Source organism: Oncorhynchus gorbuscha, linkage group LG02, assembly GCF_021184085.1.
Source record: "Oncorhynchus gorbuscha isolate QuinsamMale2020 ecotype Even-year linkage group LG02, OgorEven_v1.0, whole genome shotgun sequence".
Lineage (NCBI taxonomy): Eukaryota > Metazoa > Chordata > Actinopteri > Salmoniformes > Salmonidae > Oncorhynchus > Oncorhynchus gorbuscha.
In genome coordinates, this window is record NC_060174.1 from 8,580,516 (window position 1) to 8,598,015 (window position 17,500).

Consider the following 17,500-nt stretch of genomic DNA (forward strand, 5'->3'; position numbering starts at 1 on the left):
GAACTGCATTGTTGGTTTTCAGGGCTTGTATAAGCAAAGCATTTACACGGTAAGATCTACACTTGTTGTATTCGGCACATGTGACAAATAACATTTGATTTGATTTGATTTTGAATTTTTATTTTGATTATGACAGAGATGGCAGAGCTATTCCTATGTTTAAATAGCAGAACAAAAAATTCAGACTACAGGGATTGGATGACGGGACTGTCACATGAAGTGTCATATGAAAGATTGTCTTCGAATCCCTTTCCTATTGACCGGTAAATAGAAGTGACAGATACAGTAAATAAAAGAGAACATAGTTATGTCCACAAATGCTCTTATTTCACAGGAGTTCCTGATATTGTGGAGTGCATTCCTTTGGCAGTTTTCTGATATTGTGGAGTGGATTCCTTTGGCAGTTTTCTGATATCGTGGAGTGGATTCCTTGGGCAGTTGGCTGATATTGTGGAGTGGATTCCTTGGGCAGTTGGCTGATATTGTGGAGTGGATTCCTTGGGCAGTTGGCTGATATTGTGGAGTGGATTCCTTGGGCAGTTGGCTGATATTGTGTGTCATTGGCAGTTTCCTGTGATTATAGGAGTAGTTCAGATAAAGTATGCTATCACTTTACGTTTCCCTTGGTTTTGAAACTAAAAAAAAAATAATTCTTGCCTTGGGTGGTGGAAGCATTGATTGACTCTTTTTTTCAGTAGGTTTAACCTGCTAACTGATTCTGGGGTGGAATACATTTCCACATCCAAATATAAGATTCATTTTTGTTATTAGTTTTGTCGTTTCTTTGGCTATGTCGGATTAATTGATATGACATGCTATTCTATAAAATAATTTATCCGTAATTAATATCACCTGATTGAGCTAATCATGTAAATGTAATTAACTAGAGAGTCGGACACCACAAAATATTATTTATAGAGCTTTTGTCTTTAAAAAAAAAACTATTAAAGACCTAGTAATATTTTACATCCATAGCAGTCAATATCAATTATCATCTTAATTCAGTCTCATCTGAAAGTTGTAAATTATTTTATCTGCACGAACCCTGGCTAACAAGTTGAATCAGTAATACAAAATTGGGTTTAATTATTTAGTTACTAAATACCTGTCTGTTCCTTTCTAACCTACGTTTGCAGCTGTGGTTGCTAACTCAACGGCTAGGAGGTATCACTTCTGTAGTGAATAAGAGTTCAAAGTTCATACCATTCGCAACCAAAGCTCACGCTGATGTTGGCTTCGTTCTGTAGTTATTATCTGAACCATTCTTATATAGGACCATCATCCTACATCCCCGGAACAGGAAGTTCTATTGTCATCAAGGCTTTATATAGGAAGGGAGAGTAGGGTGTGTTTGAAAAGTTTTATAGCCCATGTGTAACGGCATTCTTCATTTGTCGAAAGAGAGTTGGACCGAAATGCAGCGTGGTGGTTACTCATGTCTTTAATGAAACAAATGACGATACATGAAATAACTTAATAAATACAAAAACAACAAACGGAACGTGAAAACCTAATACAGCCTGTCTGGTGAACAACAACACGGAGACAGGAACAATCACCCACGAAATACACAGTGAAACCCCGGCTACCTAATAATAATAATATATGCCATTTAGCAGACGCTTTTATCCAAAGCAACTTACAGTCATGTGTGCATACATTCTACGTATGGGTGGTCCCAGGAATCGAACCCACTACACTGGCGTTACAAGCGCCATGCTCTACCAACTGAGCTACAGAAGGACCACGACCTAAATATGGTTCCCAATCAGAGACGACAAGAATCACCTGACTCTGATTGAGAACCGCCTCAGGCAGCCAAGCCTATGCAACACCCCTACTCAGCCGCAATCCCAATGCCTACGAAAACCCCAATACGAAACACAACATATAAACCCATATCACACCCTGGCCTGAACAAATATATAACGAAAACACAAAATACAATGACCAAAGCATGACAGAACCCCCCCCCCCCTAAGGTGCGGACTCCCGGACGCACCTCAAAACCATAGGGAGGGTCCGGGTGGGCGTCTGTCCATGGTGGCGGCTCCGGTTCTGGACGTGGACCCCACTCCATTAATGTCATAGTTCCTCCCCTTCGCGTCCTGGGATAATCCACCCTCGCCGCCGACCATGGCCTAATAGTCCTCCCCAGAACCCCACTGAACTGAGGGGCAGCTCGTGACTGAGGGGCAGCTCGGGACTGAGGGGCAGCTCGGGACTGAGGCAGCTCGGGACTGAGGGGAAGCCCGCGACTGAGGGGAAGCCCGCGACTGAGAGAAAGCCCAGTACTGAGAGGAAGCCCAGTACTGAGATGAAGCTCAGGCAGGTAGTAGGCTCCGGTAGATCCTGGCTGGCTGGCGGATCTGGAAGATTCTGGTTGACTGGCAGATCTGGAAGAGACTGGTTGACTGGCAGATCAGGAAGAATCTGGTTGACTGGCAGATCTAGAAGATCATGGCTGACTGGCGGATCTAGCTGCTCTATGCAGACTGGCAGCTCTGGCTGTTCCATGCAGATTGACAGCTCAGGCTGCTCCATGCAGACTGACAGCTCAGGCTGCTCCATGCAGACTGACAGCTCTGGCTGCTCCATGCAGACTGGCAGCTCTGGCTGCATCATTCAGACTGACAGCTCTGGCTGCTCCATGCAGGCTGGCAGCACCTTGCAGACTGGCAGCTCCTTGCAGACTGGCAGCTCCTTGCAGACTGACAGCTCTGGCTGCTCCATGCAGGCTGACAGCTCCTTGCAGACTGACAGCTCCTTGCAGACTGACAGCTCTGTCTGCTTCATGCAGACTGATAGCTCTGGCTGCTTCATGCAGACTGATAGCTCTGTCTGCTTCATGCAGACTGATAGCTCTGGCTGCTCCATGTAGCCTGGCAGCTCTGGCTGCTTCATGCAAACTGACAGCTCTGGCTGCTCCATGCAGACTGGCAGCTTTGTGCAGACTGACATCTCTGGCTGCCCCATGCAGACTGACAGCTCAGGCTGCTCCATGCAGACTGGCAGCTCTGTGCAAACTGGCAGCTCTATGCAGTCTGACAGCTCAGGCTGCTCCATGCAGGCTGACAGCTCTGGCTGCTCCGAACAGGCGGGAGACTCCAGCAGCGCAGGAGAGGGGGAAAGCGCTGGCTGCGCTGAACAGGCGAGGCGCACTGAAGGCCTGGTGCGTGGTGCTGGAACTGGTGGTACTGGATCGAGGACACGCACAAGAAGCCTGGTGCGGGGAGCTGCTACCGGAGGACTGGTGTGTGGAGGTGGCTCTGGATAGAACGGGCCGTGCAGGCGCACTGGAGCTCTTGAGCACCGAGCCTGCCCAACCTTACCTGGCTCGATGCCCACTCTAGCCCGGCCAATACGAAGAGCTGGTATGAACCGCACCGGGCTATGCACCCGCACTGGAAACACCGTGCGCTCCATAGCATAACACGGTGCCTGCCCGGTCTCTCTAGCCCCCCGGTAAGCACAGGGAGTTTGCGCAGGTCTCCTACCTGGCATAGCCATACTCCCTGTAAGCCCCCTGAGCCCCCCCCCCAATACGTTTTTGGGGCTGCTTTTCGGGCTTCCTTGCCAACCGTGTTCCCTCGTATCGTCGGCTCCTATCTCCTGCTGCCTCTGCTCTCCTAAGTGCCTCCACCTGTTCCCATGGGAGGCGATTTCTTCCGGCCAGTATCTCCTCCCAAGTGTAACAACCTTTGCCATCCAACACGTCTTCCCATGTCCATTCTCCGAATAATTCATCCTCCTTTCGCTGCTCCTGCTGTCGTTGCCTGTTACCACGCCACTCGGTCCGTGTGTGGTGGGTGATTCTGTAACGGCGTTCTTCGTTTGTCGAAAGAAAGTCAGACCGAAATGCAGCGTGGTGGTTACTCATGTCTTTAATGAAACAAATGACGATACATGAAATAACTTAATAAATACAAAAACAACAAACGGTACGTGAAAACATAATACAGCCTGTCTGGTGAACAACAACACGGAGACAGGAACAATCACCCACAAAATACACAGTGAAACCCCGGCTACCTAAATATGGTTCCCAATCAGAGACAACAAGAATCACCTGACTCTGATTGAGAACCGCCTCAGGCAGCCAAGCCTATGCAACACCCCTACTCAGCCGCAATCCCAATGCCTACGAAAACCCCAATACGAAACACAACATATAAACCCATGTCACATCCTGCCCTGACCAAATATAACGAAAACACAAAATACAATGACCAAGGCGTGACACCATGTCCCTTCACAGGGCGGGCCACTGATTGAGCAGCCCTATCTTATGAAAACCCACATCTCACATTTTAGAAGCTAAAATCACATTTCATTCTATCACAAATAATTTCATATTCAAACATTTAAATTGAACAACAATTCCATGTGAATCCGATAACTCTGATGTGTAGACTTTCCACTGTAGAGTTTATGTCATCTTATCATAGATGAGAATGTCTCAGATGACAACCGAACTGAAGTCATATTCATTAAGTACCACTGCACATGTTCAATTGGTCGGATTGCCAGAATAGAGTTCATTTCCCCCACCTACTGATGTTCCCAAAAATCTCTATGTTAAAACCAAGGGTTTTGCAAATGTAACCTCAGTAGGGTAGAGAGAGGAAAAGGGGAGAAGAGGTATTTATGACTGTCATAAACCTACCCCCCAGGCCAACGTCATGACAGTTTATATTTAAGTCAGAAGGAGTAATACCTTGACCTATTGATGTAAAGTCTAAGAACTCTCTTGAATGAAACTAGATTAAAGTAACTGTTCAGTATTTCCATGTCTATGAAATATGACTTCCAACTCATTACAGTATTAGAGAAATAGTTGTTCTTTCAAAAAATGCTTTGACTGTTTTAAAAAGCAGCTTCTCTGTGTTGGAATCAGAGGATGTGAGCAGAGTGGGTTTTAGTGAAAATGTGGAGTGGATTTGGAGAGGATCATTTTTTAGGGGGGGTTCAGCTTTCTCTCCTGCTCCAACTTCGCTGGCAATGCTCTGCCCACCATCACTGTTCTTTTAATTAGGCCTATTGCATGTACAGTGCATTCGGGAAAGTATCCAGACCCCTTGAATTTTTGTTACAGATTAAATAACAAAAATTCATCATCAATCTACACACAATACCCCATAATGGCAAAGCAAAAATAAAAGGTTTTAGACATTTATGCGGATTTATCAAAAATAAAAAAACAGGAATACCTTATTTATTTAAATATTCAGACCCTTTGCTATGAGACACACAATTGAGCTTATGTGCATCCTGTTTCCATTGATCATCCTTGAGATGTTTCTACAACTTGATTGGAGTCCATCTGTTGTAAATTCAATTAATTGGATGTGATTTGGAAAAGCACACACCTGTCTATATAAGGTCCCAATGTTGACAGTGCATGTCAGAGCAAAAACCAAGCCATGAGGTCGAAGGGATCGTCCGTATAGCACCAAGAGCAAAAAATATCTGCAGAATTGATTGTCCCCAAGAACACAGTTGCCTCCATCATTCTTAAATAGAAGAGGTTTGGAACCACCAAGACTTTTCCTAAGGATGGCCGCTAGGCTAAACTGAGCAATCGGGGGAAAACGGCCTTGGTAAGGGAGGTGACCAAGAACCCGATGGTCACACTGACAGAGCTCCAGAGTTCCTTTGTGGAGATGGGAGAGCCTTCCAGAAGGACAACCATTTCTGCAGCACTCCACCAATCAGGCCTTTATAGTTGAGTGACCGGACAGAAGCTACTCCTCGGTAAAAGGCTCATGACAGCCCACTTGGAGTTTGCCAAAGGCACCTAAAATATTCTCTTTTTTACCTCTATTTAACTAGGCAAGTCAGTTAATAACAAATACTTATTTTCAATGACAGCCTAGGAACAGTGGGTTAACTGCCTTGTTCATGGGCAGAACAACAGATGTTCACCTTGTCAGCTCAGGGATTCAATCTGGCAACCTTTCAGTTAGTAGTCCAATGCTCTAACCACTAGGCTACCTACAAGACTCTCTGGTCTGATGAAACCAATATGATACTCTTTGTCCTGAATGCTCAGTATCACAGCTGTAGGAAACCAGGACAATGACCCTAAACACACAGCCAAGAAAACGCAGGAGTGGCTTCGAGATTTGAACCCGATCTAACATCTCTGGAGAGACCTGAAAATAGCTTGAGAAGATTACATTTACATTTACATTTAAGTCATTTAGCAGACGCTCTTATCCAGAGCGACTTACAAATTGGTGCATTCACCTTATGACATCCAGTGGGACAGTCACTAACAATAGTGCATCTAAAACTTAGGGGGGTGGGGTGAGAGGGATTACTTAACCTATCCTAGGTATTCCTTAAAGAGGTGGGGTTTCAGGTGTCTCCGGAAGGTGGTGATTGACTCCGCTGTCCTGGCGTCGTGAGGGAGTTTGTTCCACCATTGGGGGGCCAGGGCAGCGAACAGTTTTGACTGGGCTGAGCGGGAGCTGTACTTCCTCAGTGGTAGGGAGGCGAGCAGGCCAGAGGTGGATGAACGCAGTGCCCTTGTTTGGGTGTAGGGCCTGATCAGAGCCTGGAGGTACTGAGGTGCCGTTCCCCTCACAGCTCCGTAGGCAAGCACCATGGTCTTGTAGCGGATGCGAGCTTCAACTGGAAGCCAGTGGAGAGAACGGAGGAGCTGGGTGACGTGAGAGAACTTGGGAAGGTTGAACACCAGACGGGCTGCGGCGTTCTGGATGAGTTGAAGGGGTTTAATGGCACAGGCAGGGAGCCCAGCCAACAGCGAGTTGCAGTAATCCAGACGGGAGATGACAAGTGCCTGGATTAGGACCTGCGCCGCTTCCTGTGTGAGGCAGGGTCGTACTCTGCGGATGTTGTAGAGCATGAACCTACAGGAACGGGCCACCGCCTTGATGTTAGTTGAGAACGACAGGGTGTTGTCCAGGATCACGCCAAGGTTCTTGGCGCTCTGGGAGGAGGACACAATGGAGTTGTCAACCGTGATGGCGAGATCATGGAACGGGCAGTCCTTCCCCGGGAGGAAGAGCAGCTCCGTCTTGCCGAGGTTCAGCTTGAGGTGGTGATCCGTCATCCACACTGATATGTCTGCCAGACATGCAGAGATGCGATTCGCCACCTGGTCATCAGAAGGGGGAAAGGAGAAGATTAATTGTGTGTCGTCTGCATAGCAATGATAAGAGAGACCATGTGAGGTTATGACAGAGCCAAGTGACTTGGTGTATAGCGAGAATAGGAGAGGGCCAAGAACAGAGCCCTGGGGGACACCAGTGGTGAGAGCGCGTGGTGAGGAGACAGATTCTCGCCACGCCACCTGGTAGGAGCGACCTGTCAGGTAGGACACAATCCAAGCGTGGGCCGCGCCGGAGATGCCCAACTCGGAGAGGGTGGAGAGGAGGATCTGATGGTTCACAGTATCGAAGGCAGCCGATAGATCTAGAAGGATGAGAGCAGAGGAGAGAGAGTTAGCTTTAGCAGTGCGGAGCGCCTCCGTGATACAGAGGAGAGCAGTCTCAGTTGAATGACTAGTCTTGAAACCTGACTGATTTGGATCAAGAAGGTCATTCAGAGAGAGATAGCGGGAGAGCTGGCCAAGGACGGCACGTTCAAGAGTTTTGGAGAGAAAAGAAAGAAGGGATACTGGTCTGTAATTGTTGACATCGGAGGGATCGAGTGTAGGTTTTTTCAGAAGGGGTGCAACTCTCGCTCTCTTGAAGACGGAAGGGACGTAGCCAACGGTCAGGGATGAGTTGATGAGCGAGGTGAGGTAAGGGAGAAGGTCTCCGGAAATGGTCTGGAGAAGAGAGGAGGGGATAGGGTCAAGCGGGCAGGTTGTTGGGCGGCCGGCCGTCACAAGACGCGAGATTTCATCTGGAGAGAGAGGGGAGAAAGAGGTCAGAGCACAGGGTAGGGCAGTGTGAGCAGAACCAGCGGTGTCGTTTGACTTAGCAAACGAGGATCGGATGTCGTCGACCTTCTTTTCAAAATGGTTGACGAAGTCATCTGCAGATAGGGGAGGAGGGGGAGGGGGGGAGGATTCAGGAGGGAGGAGAAGGTGGCAAAGAGCTTCCTAGGGTTAGAGGCAGATGCTTGGAATTTAGCGTGGTAGAAAGTGGCTTTAGCAGCAGAGACAGAGGAGGAAAATGTAGAGAGGAGGGAGTGAAAGGATGCCAGGTCCGCAGGGAGGCGAGTTTTCCTCCATTTCCGCTCGGCTGCCCGGAGCCCTGTTCTGTGAGCTCGCAATGAGTCATCGAGCCACGGAGCGGGAGGGGAGGACCGAGCCGGCCTGGAGGATAGGGGACATAGAGAGTCAAGGGATGCAGAGAGGGAGGAGAGGAGGGTTGAGGAGGCAGAATCAGGAGATAGGTGGGAGAAGGTTTGAGCGGAGGGAAGAGATGATAGGATGGAAGAGGAGAGAGTAGCGGGGGAGAGAGAGCGAAGGTTGGGACGGCGCGATACCATCCGAGTAGGGGCAGTGTGGGAGGTGTTGGATGAGAGCGAGAGGGAAAAGGATACAAGGCAGTGGTCGGAGACTTGGAGGGGAGTTGCAATGAGGTTAGTGGAAGAACAGCATCTAGTAAAGATGAGGTCGAGTGTATTGCCTGCCTTGTGAGTAGGGGGGGAAGGTGAGAGGGTGAGGTCAAAAGAGGAGAGGAGTGGAAAGAAGGAGGCAGAGAGGAAAGAGTCAAAGGTAGACGTGGGGAGGTTAAAGTCGCCCAGAACTGTGAGAGGTGAGCCGTCCTCAGGAAAGGAGCTTATCAAGGCATCAAGCTCATTGATGAACTCTCCGAGGGAACCTGGAGGGCGATAAATGATAAGGATGTTAAGCTTGAAAGGGCTAGTAACTGTGACAGCATGGAATTCAAAGGAGGCGATAGACAGATGGGTAAGGGGAGAAAGAGAGAATGACCACTTGGGAGAGATGAGGATCCCGGTGCCACCACCCCGCTGACCAGACGCTCTCGGGGTGTGCGAGAACACGTGGGCGGACGAAGAGAGAGCAGTAGGAGTAGCAGTGTTGTCTGTGGTGATCCATGTTTCCGTCAGTGCCAAGAAGTCGAGGGACTGGAGGGAGGCATAGGCTGAGATGAACTCTGCCTTGTTGACCGCAGATTGGCAGTTCCAGAGGCTACCGGAGACCTGGAACTCCACGTGGGTCGTGCGCGCTGGGACCACCAGAGTAGGGTGGCCGCAGCCACGCGGTGAGGAGCGTTTGTATGGTCTGTGCAGAGAGGAGAGAACAGGGATAAACAGACACATAGTTGACAGGCTACAGAAGAGGCTACGCTAATGCAAAGGAGATTGGAATGACAAGTGGACTACACGTCTCGAATGTTCAGAAAGTTAAGCTACGTAGCAAGAATCTTATTGACTAAAATGATTAAAATGATACAGTACTGCTGAAGTAGGCCAGCTGGCAGTGGGTGCGTTGTTGACACTACACTAATCAAGTCGTTCCGTTGAGTGTAATAGTTTCTGCAGTGTTGCTATTCGGGGCTAGCAGGCTAGCTAGCAGTGTTGTTTACGTTACGTTGCGTTAAAAGAACGACAATAGATGGCTAGCGAACCTAGAAAATCGCTCTAGACTACACAATTATCTTTGATACAAAGACGGCTATGTAGCTAGCTAAGTAGCTAGCTACGATCAAACAAATCAAACCGTTGTACTGTAATGAAATGAAGTGAAAATGTGATACTACCTGTGAGTGCGACCGGGTAGTTGAGTTCTATACAGAAGACGTTGGCTAGCGTTGGCTAGCTGTTGGCTAGCTAGCAGAGTCACCTACGTTAAGGACGACAAATAGCTGGCTAGCTAACCTCGGTAAATTAAGATAATCACTCTAAGACTACACACTCTAAACCTAAACAACACAATTATCTTGGATACGATGATACGAAGACAGCAAAGACAGCTATGTAGCTAGCTAACACTAAACTAATCAAGTCGTTCAGTTGAGTGTGATAGTTTCTCCAGTGCAGCTAATCAGTGGACGTTAGCTAGCTGGCTAGTGAAGACTACGTTAGGACGGCGAAATACGATAATTACGCAATTATCTTTGATACAAAGACGGCTATGTAGCTAGCTGAGAAGAATTTGCTAAGATAAGACAAATCAAACCGTTGTGATATAATGAAATATAATGAAAAAGTTATACTACCCGTTGGAGCGACGTGCAGATGCGACCACTCGCTCCAACCGGAACCGGATCTGCAGAGAATAATGGGAGAAACTCCCTAAATACAGGTGTGCCAAGTTTGTAGTGTCATACCCAAGAAGAGTTGAAGCTGTATTCACTGCCAAAGGTGCTATGACAAAGTACTGAATAAAGTTTCTAAATACTTCTGTAAATATATTTCAGTAGTTTTTGTTTATAGATGAGAAAAAATTGCTAAACCTGTTTTTGCTTTGTCATTATGCGGTATTGTGTGTAGATGGATGAGAATTAGAATAATTCTGTAACGTACCAAAATGTGGAAAAAGTGAAGGGGTCTGAATACTTTCTGAATGCACTGTATTTGGATTATCCTATGTGCAGAGGTGTTGGTATGAGTCGACCAAGTCATAGGTCACAAAGCCTGTGTAATCGATGGCAAGACAACAAATCAAATATTGTTTATTCGCCATTAGTCAGCACCGCTATGTAAAATAATTTTCTCTGGGTGTGCGACAGCTCATGTGTTTCAGCTATTTCAGCCACACCCATTTATGACAGGTGTATAAAGTCGAGCACACAGCCATGCAATCTCCATAGACAAACATTGGAAGTAGGATGGCCCGTACTAAAGTGCTCAGTGACTTTCAATGTGGCACCGTCATAGGATGCCACCTTTCCAACGAGTCAGTTCGTCAAATTTCTGCCCTGCTAAAGCTGCCCCAGGCAACTAAAAGTGCTGCTATTTTGAAGTGGAAACATCTAGGAGCAACAACGGCTCAGCTGCGAAGTGGTAGGACACAGAAGCTCACAGAACGGAACCGCCGAGTGCTGAATTGCGTAGCGAGTAAAAAATCATCTGTCCCCTGTTGCAACACTCACTACCGAGTTCCAAACTGTCTCTGGAAGCAAAGTCACTACAAGAACTGTTCGTTGGGAGCTTCATGAAATGTATTTCCATGACTGAGCAGCTGCACACAAGATCACCATGTGCAATGCCAAGCGTCGGCTGGAGTGGTGTAAAGCTCACCGCCATTGGACTGTGGAGCAGTGGAAACTGGAGTGATGTATAAAATTTGACCATCTGGCAGGCCGACGGACGAATCTGGGTTTGGTGGATGCCAGGAGAATGCTACCTGCCCCAATGCATAGTGCCAACTGTAAAGTTTGGTGGAGGAGGAATAATGGTCTGAGGCTGTTTTTCATGGTTTGGGCTAGGCCACTTAGTTCCAGTGAAGGGAAATCTTAACCCTACAGCAGACAATGACATTCTAGACGAATCTTTGCCTCCAACTTTGTGGCAGACGTTTGGGGAAGGCCCTTTCCTGCTTCAGCATGATAATTCCCCCGTGCACAAAGCGAGGTCCACATAAAAAGGGTTTGTCGAGATCGGTGTGGAAGAACTTGACTGGCCTGCACAGAGCCCTGACCTCAACCCCATCAACAACCTTTGGGATGAATTGAAACTCTGACTGCAAGCCAGGCCTAATCACCCAACATCAGTACCCGACTTCACTAATGCTCTTGTGGCTGAATGGAAGCAAGTCCCCTGCAACAATGTTCCAACGTCTAGTGGAAAGCCTTCCCAGAAGAGTGGATGCTGTTATAGCAGCAAAGGAGGAACCAACTCTGTATTAATGCCCATGATTTTGGAATGAGATGTTCGACGACCAGGTGTCCGCCTACTTTTGGTCATGATGTGTAGGTGGATATTAAAGTGAATGAAAGGCACGAGAAACTTGAATGGAATAATTCATGCGACAATTGTTGGTCAGATTTGTCTTCTCTTATCATCAAAAGCCTATAGGATATGATCCACAGAATATAATGTACATATTCATGAAAACATGTTATTGCTCAGAATCTTGTTTGCGCTGGAGTTTCGAACGGCTTTCGGTCTGTCCTGAGCTGTTGATGCCTGCCTCTCTTCGCTTTTTATCTACTAAGACAGTAATGTCAACGGATTTACAGTATAAAATATGAAACATGAAGACATCACTCTTTTATGATGCTGGATTCTCCGGACACTAAGTGAAACATCCTGTAGCCTGATGGACACTGCTCTGTTGTCTCCTCGTGTTATCTCCTCTGTAGCGCCCAGGCAATCTTGTGTCTGTCAACAGCAGCAGCAAGCAATAAGGGCTTGTTAGAGGCATGATGGAAATGCTGTAATGTAATTGAAATGCCAAGGACAATTGACATGGCCATGGTTTGGCTTGATTTGGCAGCCAGCTAAATTTCTTTCTCCAGCCTGGTTCCACACAATGTGCTGCTGATAGAATGCATATGATTCCCTGCAAGAGAGGGGGAAACTCATTAAACTGGCTAATGTATATGTATAGCCTATTACAGTCAACAGACGTTGTAATAGGCTATAGGAGTCTGTTTTTTGAAGTAGTTTTCTATTTTCTTCATTTTCTTGCAGAATAAAGAACAGAACTCATTAACATAAATTCTGTTTACCTGACTTAGAATTCCTCACAATCAAATGTCGACCGCATTATCTAACAAGAGAATTCTCTTCGATTTGAATCACAGCCTTATATATTCCCCCCCATGCAGACACATCGATGGCCCTGAACGAACTTCATTTGTCTCTATGTAAACTGGAAACCACATATCCTGAGGCTGCCTTCATTGTAGCTGGGGATTTAAACAAGGCCAATCTGAAAACAAGACTCCATAAATTCTATCAGCATATCGATTGTGCAACCAAGGCTGGTAAAATCCTGGATCATTGTTATTCTAACTTCCATGACACATATAAGCCCCCCTTTGGAAAAGCTGACCACGACTCCATTTTGTTGCTTCCAGCCTATAGACAGAGACTAAAACAGGAAGCTCATGCGCTCAGGTCTGTTCAACGCTGGTCCGACCAATCTGATTCCATGCTTCAAGACTGCTTCGATCACGTGGACTGGGATATGTGTCAAACAACAACATTGACGAATACGCTGATTCGGTGAGCGAGTTTATTAGCAAGTGCATCGGCGATCTCGTACCCACAGCAACTATTAAAACATTCCCAAACCAGAATCCATGGATAGATGGCAGCATTCGTGTGAACCACTGCTTTTAATCAGGGCAAGGTGACCAGAAACATGACCGAATACAAACAGTGTAGCTATTCCCTCCGCAAGGCAATCAAACAAGCTAAGCGTCAGTATAGAGACAAAGTAGAGTCGTAATTCAACGGCTCAGACACAAGAGGTATGTGGCAGGGTCTACAGTCAATCACGGATCCAGAAGGTCTTGTTCCCAGACAGACTAAACAACTTCTTTGCTCGCTTCGAGGACAATACAGTGCCACTGACATGGCCCGCTACCAAAACCTGCGGACTCTCTTTCACGGTAGCCGATGTGAGTAAAACATTTAAACATGTTAACCCTCGCATGGCTGCAGGCCCAGACGGCATCCCCAGCTACGTCCTCAGAGCATGTGCAGACCAGCTTGCTGGTGTGTGTACGGACATATTCAATCAATCCTTATCCCAGTCTGCTGTCCCTACATGCTTCAAGAGGGCCACCATTGTTCCTGTTCCCAAGAAAGCTAAGGTAACTGAGATAAACGACTATCGCCCCGTAGCACTTACTTCCGTCATCATGAAGTGCTTTGAGAGACTAGTCAAGGACCCAATCACCTCCCCCCTACCTGGCACCCTAGACCCACTCCAATTTGCTTACCACCCCAATAGGTCCACAGATGAAGCAATCGCAACCACTCTGCACACTGCCCTAACCCATCTGGACAAGAGGAATACCTATGTGAGAATGCAGTTCATCGACGACAGCTCAGCATTTAACACCATAGTACCCTCCAAACTCGTCATCAAGCTAAAGACCCTGGGTCTCGACCCCACCCTGTGCAACTAGGTACTGGACTTCCTGACGGGCTGCCCCCAGGTGGTGAGGGTAGGTAACAACATCTCCACCACGCTGATCCTCAACACTGGGGCTCCACAAGTGTGCGTTCTGAGCCCTCTCCTGTAAGAGTGCTTGGCCATGTACGCCTCCAACTCAATCCTCAAGTTTGCAGACGCCACTACAGTGGGAGGCTTGATTACCAACAATGATGAGACAGCCTACAGGGAGAAGGTGAGGGCCCTCGGAGTGTGGTGTCAGGAAAATAACCACACACTCCACGTCAACAAAACAAAGGAGATGATCGTGGACTTCAGGAAACAGCAGAGGGAGCACCCCCCTATCCACATGGACGGGACAGGAGTGGAGAGGGTGGAGAGTTTTAAGTTCCTCGGCATATACATCACGGACAAACTGAATTGGTCCACCCACACAGACAGCGTGGTGAAGAAGGCACAGCAGCGCCTCTTCAACCTCAGGAGGCTGAAGAAATTTGTCTTGGCACCAAAAGCACTCACAAACTTTTACACAATCGAGAGCATCCTGTCCACAACCGTAAGGCTCTCCAGAGGGTAGTGAGGTCTGCACAACGCATCACCGGGGGCAAACTACCTGCCCTCCAGGACATCTACACCACCCGATCTCACAGGAAGGCCATAAAGATCATCAAGGACAACAACCAACCGAGCCACTGCCTGTTCACCCCGCTATCATCCAGAAGGCGAGGTCAGTAGAGGCTCATCAAAGCAGGGACCGAGAGACTGAAAAACAGCTTCCATCTCAAGGCCATCAGACTGTTAAACAGCCACCACTAACATTGAGTGGCTGCTGCCAACACACTGACTCAACTCCAGCCACTTTAACAAAGGAAAAAATTTATGGAAAAATGTATCACTAGCCACTTTAAACAATGCCACTTCATATAATGTTTACATACCCTACATTACTCATCTCATATGTGTATACTGTACTCTATACCATCTACTGCATCTTGCCATCTTGATGTAATGTATCACTATCCACTTTAAACAATGCAACTTTTATATATTGACGTACCCTACATTACTCATCTCATATGTATATACTGTACTAGATACCATCTACTGCGTCTTGCCTATGCCGTTCTGTTCCATCACTCATTCATGTATTTTTATGTACATATCCTTCATCCCTTTACACTTGTGTGTGTATAAGGTAGTTGTTGTGAAATTGATAGGTTAGATTACTCATTGGTTATTACTGCATTGTCGGAACTAGAAGCACAAGCATTTCGCTACACTCGCACTAACATCTGCTAACCATGTGTATGTGACAAATAAAATTTCATTTGATTTTCATGTTTTGTTTTCAAACACCTAAAACCAAATCATTCATGTCTAATCGGATGTTAATTGATTATTTAATGGGATCGTGGACATGTGGACTTCTATTCACCATGTCCTTAATCTTCCTCTGTTTATACCCATCTCCTCCCTCTCTTTGATGTCGTCCTCAAACGCATTGGATTAACTTCCTTGGCGTTGTCATTTCAAAGGGGCTTGATGATGGACTTTCCTTGATCGGATATGAGTCACTGCAGGGGGGATCGTATGTTTGTTTTGCTCCTTGCTCTGACTTGTCAATATAGAGCCAACTCCAACCCCCCCCCCCCCTGCTATTAACAAGTGCATTTATATTGTATTGCATACATTATATACTGTAGATTGGCCGGCTCCTAGATGGAGCAAGTCTCCATGATCCTCTGTAGAATGTCATATGACATCTATTGCCTGGCGCTGACCTCAAAGGCCTTCACATTATCATCAGATGACGTTCAGCGAGACGTCCCTGAGTGACTTTGACTTTGGTGGTTTGTGCTCATCTGGCAAGCCATTCAAAACCAATATACCAAGGAAGAGTAGTGGAAAAACCTGGGGTGAGTATCAGGTGCATGGTGCAGGGATCACAGTCACGCTCCGTTGGGCTTTCATCAAACCCACATGTATTGACACAGATGAGACTTGGATAGCTGTTGTTGTCCAAGCAGTTGATTGTGAGTAGTTGGCCCGAACACCCGAACACTTACAGCTCATTTGTATTCAATAAACTCACATGTAGTAATGTAGTGCAATTACTGACTAATATACTTTAATGCCAGGCCTGGTTTGGATCAAAGCACATTGTTATCCTTGCACTCTGAAAACATCATGGGTTAAAAACAACCCAGCACTGGGCAAATAGTGGACAGAACAAATGTTGGGTTATATTTGACCCAGCCAGTTGCGTCACTTAGTTGGGTCATTGTGCTATGATCCGTTGGGTCAGATCAGAAGACTAGTCTGGCTTAGTACGGCCGTGGCTTTCAGATAGTTATTTTTGGCCACCCGTGAGAGTTCAATGTGCAGTGTACAAACATAACATGAACAGGAGAGACATTTACTCTCACGGGTGGACAAACATACCTATCTGAAAGCCAAACCCCACATTTTAATCTAAACTTATATATTTTTTAAATATTATAACAAAGTGGTTACTATCCCAACATTGTGATATGCATATACACTTAAGGAACTCATACACTTGTGTAAGCCTTATTAAAGCTACAAAAGTGTCAGTGCTCAACCTTAACATGTTTTGACAATACAACAGAACAGATTAATAGGAATTACATTCACGGGGTGCCAAAAATTATTATCTGAAAGCCACTTCCCTACTAAGCCACATATCCAGTGTTCTGATCTGACCGGTTGGATCATAACTCAATAAAGAAAACAGTGGGTTGTTTGTGACCCAAATGGCTGAGATCAAATATCTCAACATGTGTTCTGTCACATATTTTCTCAATTTGGGTTGTTTCTAACCCAGCAATTTTTGGAGTGTGGACAAGTCCTGATGGCAAACACACAATCAAACAAGCACTATATAAAAATACATGTGTTTTCATGGTTACTGCTTAATAAAGTAAATTACTTTCCATGTGTCCTGTATGTGCTTAGAGTTATAAAAAAAGAAGACATTAAGCAAGCAGTGTTATTAAAAGTCTTATTCTGTGAAAGTTTTAAGGAAACTTCCAAATAACCAAGAATTTCTGTTCTCAGTGCATTAAATTAAAACATTCAAGTAACCAGAGTAAAACATCCTCAGAACATACCTCCAACCTAAAAATAAACGTCCCCAGAACAGGGAAACGTACGTTCAGGACGTGTATGGCTTCGTTCCCACAACCAATGTGAAACCAAAAACATACGTTCCCACAACTGCCAAGGAACCAAATGTGCTAGCTGTGTCTTTTTTTAAATTTAAGATGAACAAAAAATTATAATTCAGTGTAATTCATGTTCATTGGGGCATGGTTTCCCAAACTCGGTCCTGGGGGCCACATGGGTGCACATCGATTTTGTTGCCCTAGCACTACACAGCTGATTCAATTACCCAGTTCACCATCACGTTTTGCTTGATGGAAACCAAAACGTGCACCCATAGGGGGCCCAGGACTGAGTTTG

At 46.3% G+C, this 17,500-nt stretch overlaps 1 protein-coding gene across 1 annotated transcript in view; it reads left to right on the top strand.

The window, feature by feature from the left end:
- Nucleotides 1-17,500, top strand: part of LOC123996747 (neuromedin-U receptor 1-like) — a 708,675-nt gene that overhangs the window by 1,060 nt on the left and 690,115 nt on the right. The window lies entirely within an intron of this gene.